Genomic DNA, 9,287 nt, shown 5'->3' on the forward strand with positions numbered 1-9,287 from the left:
CTGGCACCGCAGGCCAGAGGTGCCTGCACCCCCAGTGTGACACCAGTTGCTGGCACCAAATCCACTCACATCTGTCCGCCCAGTAGCTGGCACTCCGGACAGAAAGTCTGTAGGACCTGTGGAGACGCTCCCAAGAGCTATGGTCCTTCCAGTTACTGATGCTGAGACACCCTCTCGCTCCAGTTGCTGGCACTATGGCCCAGAGGTGCCTACACCTCCAGTCTGACTCTACTTGCTGGCCCAGTTATCAGCTCACACTGGTGTCCTCAGTAGCTGGCACCTAATCCTTGCAGCACTCACACACAGGGGACAGAGAGTGAGACTATGCAGAGAGATAGTTAAGAAAGGACTTAAGAAGATAGCACTGGCTGCAGGCATCAGGCACAGGGCTCAGTCAGACAGACCTCCTGACCAGCCACGGTTTACACACGACTGACCCCTTTTACATCCTCTACTGCCTGTTCCACCATCCTCTTCCTCCCACCCACGCCTGGGACTCCTAGGTTTGCACTCTAACCAGTTTAAAAGTCTAGGTTTGCCTACAGTTTCTCAATGGCCCATCAATTAGTGAGACTGACAAGGTTTGTTTCTTCTGCCTCCTTCACATTTGCCTGTCAGGTTTAATTCTCTAAGTTTTCTTTATTGCTTCCTTCTTTTCCCTATAATCCCATTTGACAAGGTCCTTGATCAGATAACCTTGCTGAAATAAACACTCTCACATCCCACGCACTCTTATCAATTACCACAGCTGAGAATGTTTGCTTCTTGTTATTGTCCCCAGTATTGTTTGTCTATCAGGTTTGCATCTCTGAACATTTGGTTTATTCCTTCCCCCTTATTGTCTCCTTTTGCACTGAAAAGGTCCTTGAGCAGATAACTTCAATGAGGCAGATGCTCTCACCACCTTCCACATACCCTTACACTCAACACATTCCCCAATTTTATTGCTGGAAACAGTGTCCTGGAGATGGTGCTCCCTCACTGGCCACACAGGCCATTCTTTTAACTCTTGGTTTGTTATTTCTTCTGCTGCTTTCTCACCCGTTTCCATTGATATATCAATCATGGCAATTTTAGTATTTATGTTACAAATCTGAAATTATGTTTCAATAGGGATAGTTGTGGCAGGGCTGCAGGACTGTTAAAACTTAAGGAATGATTAGGGAAAGGACCAAGTGTGGGGGAAAGGGGAATGTGCAAGAACAAGAAGAGAGGGAAATAGAGAGGGAGAATAAAAGGGTCTGGTCACATGTAAGCAAGGTCCAGTCAGGACCAGGGGCTCATAGCTCATATGTTTAAGGTCAGCAACTGAAGAGATCAGGGTGCCAGCACCTGAAGAAGAGACCACAGGGCTTGGAGGTCTCAGTGACAGCAACTGGAGAGACTGGCATGCAGGGAAAGTCTGGGTGCCAGCAACTGGAAAAGGAGTTGCAGGTCATAGGGCTACATACATAGTCAGCAACTGAAGAGAACACGGGATGTGCAAGAGGTCCAAGGACCAGTAATTAAAGGGACCTCAGTGTGCTTATGTTTTTCCATAGTGGATTTATGCCAATATGTGTGGGTGTGTGAGTATAATTTCAAGCTGAAATAGCCAGAGCAGGAGGAAAACCCAAGACACTTGACCAACAACAGACCAGTAGCAAAGTATATGACCCAACACTCCCATACTCATGTGTCACTTGTGTACACAAAATTGGTCAATGAAATGATTAACTATTAAAAATCTTCGTCAATTTTCTCCAGTTTATGCTGAATATAAGATTTATAAGACAACGGTTGATAACTTTCATGGGTGCCTTACACTACACAGACCTCTGCACACTACACTACCCATAATTATTTAATACCCTTCAGATTGTACTAAAATTGTGTTTCTTGTAGCAGGCAGTTAATAATAACTTGAGAAATTACAATTATATAATTCCATTTTAAAACTTACTCAGAGATAGTACAAAAATCAAAAAACAAGGAAAAAGTACTCCATGGCACTTGGCAGTGGGCCTGATCCAAAGTCCTACAGCTATAGAATCACACCCAGCAACACTGCCACAAGAGTCACAGGAGCTGTGGTCACAGCCAGAAGGGCAGCAGGAAAGAGGCCATTCTTCTCACCAGAAATGAGATAACGCAGATAAACCATACCACATATCAACAATCAGAAGTGCTAGCTACAGAAAAATCTAGATTTATTATAAGCAGCATCTAAACCAAGCTCAAAGAGATTATTCTGAGAGTGTCGCAAATGAGTGGTTTAGAGGCACTTAAAGAATCACTGTCAAAGGTATTACCAAAACTGGTTTAATAGGAATTCATAAAAGTGCAACTTAACAGAGTTCGATGGCAAGGTTCACTCTATCACTTACTACATGGATGAAACATACAAAGGAAAATTGTGTTAAAATTGAGCTGGAATGATTTATACAGAGACCAAGGACGAAAAGGGTAAGGGAGACCCTCCCGTTGAGTCACAAGGTTCAAAGACGACCCCCTTGCTTTCTAAACTCCTGATGGAGCTTAGATGCGGCTGGATCCAATCTCAGCCTCAGACTTGGACAACAGTTCATGTCTAATACAAAAGGGTAAGGAGATCCTCCCGTTGAGCCACAAGATTCAGAGTAGATCCCCTTGCTTTCTAAACTCCTGATGGAGTCTAAGTGCGGCTGGATCTACTCCTGGTCCCAGACTTGGTCAACAGTTTATGTCTGATTATATGTGTCTAGCAGCAGCCTAAGGTTCACTCACAGTTTTAAGGCGGGTCACAAGATTTTAGCAACACTTAATCATTGACTAATTTAACATTTACATAGTGAGTTAATAGAATTTACTACAATCACGACAGTGACTTGATTACAGATTACACTTGCTATTGGTACCCTAAATCAATTCACACACAGAGAAATATATATAAATGAACAAAAGGTATACCTGTTAAAAATTCCCCTCAAGTCCACGTCAAATGTCTTGGCATTTCTCAACGGGCGAGGGGTTGAGCGTCGAGGAGTGTTTCAGTCCAGGCAGGTCCCATCGTCAGTCGGCGATGGTCCTCCGGATATTGCAAACTTGAGAGTTCGCGAGCTCTGAGAGGTGTCCCACTCAGAGGGAGATTCTGGGCGCAGCCCACTGCAGCCCAGGAGAGGTCAAGGGGTCTCACTTAGGATCGCTGTTTATAGGTTCGCAAGATGATTGGCTTTAGTCATACTGAAACCTTCAGAATTTTCACGGAACAATGGTACCATCCCACTCGAGTTACGACTCAGATAAGGGTATCAGGGGATGACGAATTATCCCTGTTCTCATTCCCTACTTTGGCCAGGCATTGGGAGTTCCTGGTACTGTCAGTACCGTTCCTCTACCTCAGCTATGCAAGAGTTCCTGATACAGTCAAGGGACGCTTCTCTGCCTGACTCATTACACAAAAGCCAAGGTTTAAGGGGAGTTTCTGATATCACACAGAGTGGCCTAGGAGAGGGGGAAGGCAGGTATGCACCATCACAGAGAGATAAAAAGGGAATTTTCTGCAAACACCATGGACTCCATTTGGAAGAGCCATGCTCCACAAGAAGTTTTAAAATTCTAGTTCTCCACGATATCAAGCAACATACCAACATCAGCAAAAGAGATGTCACCGTTCAGAACAAAACGGAATCTTCAAGATTGTGTTTGATTGCTTGATGGTATCAACCAAGCATTTACTGCTTACACTCCTCAGGGGAAAAATTAATGTCCACTTTTGACCAATAGCTGTAAGCATGAGAAAGCAATTTTTAACACAAAATCAGAAGATTTGCCGGGAAAAAGGCATTAGTAACAGCGATCAGATTCATGACACAAATTAACGTCTCCTAATATTCTATTCAGAAACCTACAGATGAAAGCTTTTCTAATACCAATGTCAGACTCCTTTATATGGGAACATCCTTGCCTCTGTAGTATAGTTCACATATATAACTGAAATATATACCTATAAGTATACATCTGTAGTTCATGCTTTTAGTTGTATTACTATGATGGAAGAGGTCAGCTAATGATAAAGCAGAGTCCAAAGATGCTTTTTATTGAATGGAATGACATTTTTTAGAAGATACCTACACCCCTACGCTACAGCTGCAGATTTCTACTTATGATACTTTATGGAAACCACTGTGAAATGCAGAGCAACCACGAAATGCGCTTCTATCTCTGAAAACTTTCCAAGCTCCCTCCAAGTTCGAAGGCACATTCATATCTTGAGTAGTTGTACCTCCTTTTAAAAGAAGTATCGCTCTCAAATCATTCAACACCAATGACTACTAATTGGAGAAAGGTTTGCAATCTATGTACGGAATACTGGCTGAAGTGCAAATTAAGAAGTTAATTGAATTTCAGTCACAGAGAATAATAGTAAACTTTCACCAGCACATACTAGAAGAGCTCTTCAGCATATTTGCATTTTATGGAGACCATTTATACCAGCAATAAGGCATATTACTAGCTTCAAGATCACAGGAGTGTTTTTAAAAAAAAGTATAGCTGTGATAATGCCTTTCTTCTCTGCTGATTTGTGAAGTTTCCTGTACACTGTAAGTAACATTATCAACGCTTCCACTCATTAAATGGTCTTCCTTGCAATTTCTTCAAGTATAAAATCCTACAGCTTTTTTTGTTTTACATTTTCACTGCCCTTTGCAGTTTCAAAACTGTTGACAACGTACAACTCTCATGTTTAAGCAGAAACACAAGTAATAGTCAGAAAGATCCTAGTAATGCCTAGCAACCAAATGAGTGAAAAAGCAAAAATTCATCCCCTGTCAGCAATGGGGAAGTAGAGTCCTTCGAAAAACTGTGGCTGTAACAGTATTATATAGCTTAGAAATACTTTGAGTGCAAAGACTGGTTGAGAAGTTTACATTTGCCCCAACCCCATTTTTTTTTCCCACTTCTACATCTTCAGTTGCACTGATGCTACTATTTGTGGTGCTTCAGGACAAACCAGACTATAGATATTAAAATAGGTTCCATATTTTCAATTTTTTTTTTTTTTTTAAAAGTAAGATCACTTACTTCAGCAATCTTGTTAGAGTGTGTCCTTGCAGACAGATGTGTAGCACCCACTGGAAGAGCAGGAGCTCCTTACTGGTCTTTGCTCCTAGAAGGAACAACAGTCATTAAGCTGCAAGTGCTACTTTTACAGAAGTAGCAATGACCTGTACCAACAATATCACTGGACAGTCTCCTATGTCACCAATTGCTAATAATACATCAGAAAATCTCCTGGCAGGTTTGAAGTCGAATCTCCTGTGAAGCAACAGCTTCCTTTTATTAGTGCCCAGTATCAGCTCATGAAAGCAAAGAATAGCAATCACCTAACACTAACAATCATAATACATGTTTTCATCATTTTTCCTTGTTTCCCCCCACCCTTCTTAAGAGTCACCAGCAGGCTCTACAGTTTCTCACAAGCCTTCATAGTCAGGCTGAGCAAAGCATGAGCTGCTCTAGGAATTAAGATAGCTGAATGGCCTTCTGCTCCCCTTACTCTTTCTTTGCTGTCTTCGGCCTTCCCTCCTGACCCCTTTTAAATTAGGGGATGGGGGGTACTGACCTCCCTTCTGTGCCCACTTGATTATTAGTCATCAACAAAGAGAAGAAAGGCTCAACATCAAACTAGCAGTTTAATTATTGCATTGATTAGGACCAGGAGAGACCACAAACACTGTGACAAAGTCATATATCTCCAACCCATTGAAATGTCACTCACGGTTGCAGCAAATGAAACTGAGCAAACTCAGCACATAAAGGCTTTAAGAAACCACTTCCCTTGTTTGCAACCCACAGCCAAAAGTCAATAGACACAGGTGGTGGCTCAGCTGGTCCATTATGGGCAAAAGACCTGGCAAGAAGGACTGCCTGAGGAGCACACGCCCTTACCTAGCCAGGTGCACCATCACACCTCTACTCCAACAGAAGTGACTAAGCAAACACAACAGGCCCCTTTTGATGGTTTTTCCTCACAAAAAAGGCAAACAAAAGAGCTGGGAAACATTGCTTTGTGTAGCTTTTAGAAACAGATATAAAAATATTCTACCAAAACACGTTTGCTTGCAGAAAACATGCAAGGCAATAATTTGCTGGCTTTTAAAAAGCCAGTGTTTGAAGGACAGCCTCCTGCAGATCACAGTATTTTATTGATATACAATTAATTTTTTTGAAGAGTGGTAGGAAGAGGGAGGAGCGAAAAAGCATCTGTGCTTTAAGCAGAAAACAGAACCGAAATGACAAAATAAAATACTTCTAAAAACCTGGCAGACCAATGAACTGGAGAAACAGTTTTAGCTACTATTAAGCAGGAAACCAAAACACCCCATAACAGGCTTGATATGAAGCATACTGTAATGTTTTTTTCTGCCAAAACATCATACTATTTCCTGAAACAAAAATACTGTTTAAGCTTGAACTCCACAGTCGGCTTCATCCTTCAATGCCGGAGCACCACCCGACTCACTGCAGTGAGCCACGCGAAGACAGCGAACTAACGGTTCCTGATCAACACCTTCAGAACTACCTCAGCACATTGGCTAAGGCTTCGCTTTGAGACTCGGGGGAACTTTTATTCTGGCACAGCTATCGAGAGTAAAGGATTTAATTTTGTGGACATAATATAAAAGTGATCATAACACAAGCCTGCTTTCTCTGCCAGGAATGTCTATCTAAATGTTTTGGGACACTGGCCGGTTAGTTCAAGGAAACGAGGCGATAAGAGCCCAGTTAGGAGCTTTTGATGTTAGTGACAAGTTTTACTCCCATCATTCTCAGATGCAAGAGCTAGAAAATATTTACTGGGAGTCACAGTGAGCTGGGTTTGTTTTGTTGTATTTTATGTCGTCCCAGGAGGCTAGTTAAGAGCGGGGAAAGGCCTGACATTACCACAGAGCTCCTAGAAAGAGTTGAGTCAACCTCATAACAACTTCTAGGAAAACAACCTCCAGCATTCCTATGGGCTTCTGAAGCATACCGAGTGCTTCAGGGGAAAACCTACTCACATTCTACCTGATGCCTCTAGTTTTCACCGATACCAAGAGCATATGAAGCACATTTCCCAGAGCATACGAAGAAAGTTGATAAAGAAGTGTTGATGGGATACTTGCCTTTTTTCTCACATTTCCATCTGCCTTTGCAGACGGAATAAGCTAGCTAATTCTTTCAATTATGCTACTCAGACAACCCAAAGCAGAAGAGCAACCCATACCTCTTTAAAATCCTTTTTTTCTCTAGTTATATAAACAGGTTTGTCAGTTCAACCACAATATGCGACTGCAGGTGTCCCTCTTACACAAGGCCGAGCATCAGCACCTTACCGCATACCTTGTGATGCCCACCTGAAAGGCTGAAGCAAAAATCACGGGCAAACACTGGACTTCCATTACAGAGCTTAAACACAGGGGACTCGAAACACCTCATCCTCCCCACACTGCGAGCCCACAACCCTGAAAGCTATTGCTTTTTTTTTTTTTTTTTTTTTTTTTTAAAGAATATCTTTCAGTCCTATCTCCCTGGATTGCCATACCCTCTGGAGAAAGCCAGTAAATAAACTTCTGCTGAAGGTGACCAGGGCGGGGGATGTTTCTGGACACAAACAGTTCAGAGTGGGCCTGCAGATCTCATTGTGCCTGCTCAGCCACTCGCAGGACGCTTAATTGATGTTAATTGGTTCTGCGAGACGAGCAGCTAACTACCTGCCGGCCACCGCGCGCCACGGCGCCTGACCCGCTCCGCATCAGGTACCCCCCGCCCCGCGCCGCGCCCTCAGGACGGGACCGCCGGTCGCCCCAAGCGAGACCCGGCTCCGCCCGCGGCCTCCCCCACTACCCCGGCGGCTCCGCCACCCGCCCCGAGCCCCGCCGGATGGGCGGCGCGGCCCTTACCGGCGGGCCGGCAGTTCCCTTCCCGCCCGCTCCGCGGCCCGGGAAGCGGCTCTCCGCAGCCGCCGGGTCCCCGGCCCCGAAGGCGGAGGAAGGCACGGCCCTCACCGCGGGTCCCCCTCTGCCGCCCGCCCCGCTCCCTTCCCCTTCGCGCCGCCGCCCGTCCTCACCGAGGCCGGTGCGGCCGCCGGCAAGTCGCTCCGCGCACAGAGGCGGAGCCAGCGGCCGTTGGCTCCGGTGAGAGGCGGAAGGAGGCCGCGACCGCCGGCGCTGCCGCTACCACCAGCGGCCACGGGCAGCGGGGCGAGCGCCAAGGCCCGCCCCGGGGCGGGACCCTCCGCGGAGAGGGGAGGCGGGGCCGCCGGCGCCGGGCCGTGAGGGGGCCGCGGGGCTGGGGGCCTGGGGCCGCCAGGACGCGCCAGCCCAGCCGGGAAGCGGTAGGAAGGCAGCGGTGTGCGGTTCAGATGCTGCGGCCGGCCGGTGCCGCCGAGGAGGACGAGTTCGGCAGGCGGGAGCAGAAGTTTGCCTGTGGTTTCACCGGGCCACTGACAAGGGAGCTGCGGCTGCACGATCAGATTCGCTTTCGGCTTCTCAAACCCCTCGAGACTGAGCCCGGCCTCCCTCCCTCCCTGCCGGCCTCCCTGCCTGCTTCCCTGCCTGCCTACCTGCCTTCTGAGGTCCCCAGGGAACTCCCGCAGCTCCCTGCTTCAAGCACATCACAATTTCTAAGAAAAATACAGTGGTTCTTTCACCCCCCACCGTGAGCTGAGGATCATCCTCATCAATTGAGGATGAGCCTGCAATTAGAGGAACTGGGGAATGATAAATATAAAGGCTCTGTAGTAAAAACTAGGTAGATGGAAAAAAAGAGTTAGATATTTAACGTGCGAAGAAAATACATGTAAGCAATACAATACGTACAGATAAGTTTTACATCACAAAACTACCAGAAGGCTATGATCTGTTTAAAAGGTCTAAGTTCATGTTTTTAACAGGTGACAAGCCTATACTGAATAGATCTTGCCTTAAGTTATGTATCCCGAGCAGTTAGGGGAACAAAGCTCATTATATAACTGTATAGTCAGGGAAAGTAATTTTTATTAAGCTTTATAAGTGAGCTGATTCTGCTCACTCACACAAGTATCGCGATGCGTGTCTCCAAGCAGGGTGGTGTGACATGTAGGATAAAGGACTGGCGTGTGTGGAAGACATGGCAACTGCTGAATCCTCCCTGGCCCAAGTTCCTTATACATATAACTTTTTGGAGTCAACAGTTACTGTGATCTTCTGCCTCCATGTGAGTCTTGGGAAATGTTGCTGAGTCAATGCTGTGCTTTTGTTTTCCCTTTCTAGTTACCTTCTGGCTTCAGTTGTCACCCGACGCTA

General features: G+C 45.7%; 1 protein-coding gene across 9 annotated transcripts in view; it reads right to left on the reverse strand.

Annotated features, from left to right (window-relative positions):
• The window catches only part of RESF1 (retroelement silencing factor 1), a 62,777-nt gene extending 54,556 nt beyond the window's left edge, over positions 1-8,221 (reverse strand). For 5 of the 9 annotated variants that reach the window (XR_012674932.1, XM_075158448.1, XM_075158431.1 and 2 more), the window contains exons 1-2: positions 8,072-8,221; positions 5,044-5,128 (exon numbers count right to left, since the gene is read on the reverse strand). The gene's annotated coding sequence lies outside the window, so the exon portion shown is untranslated. Of the gene's footprint in view, positions 1-2,954; positions 3,745-5,043; positions 5,129-8,071 lie in introns of all 9 variants that reach the window. The other 4 variants (XM_075158434.1, XM_075158432.1, XM_075158435.1 and 1 more) reach the window with 2 other exon arrangements.
• Between the last annotated feature and the right edge of the window lie 1,066 nt (positions 8,222-9,287).

Source organism: Calonectris borealis, chromosome 1 (genome assembly GCF_964195595.1).
Source record: "Calonectris borealis chromosome 1, bCalBor7.hap1.2, whole genome shotgun sequence".
NCBI lineage: Eukaryota > Metazoa > Chordata > Aves > Procellariiformes > Procellariidae > Calonectris > Calonectris borealis.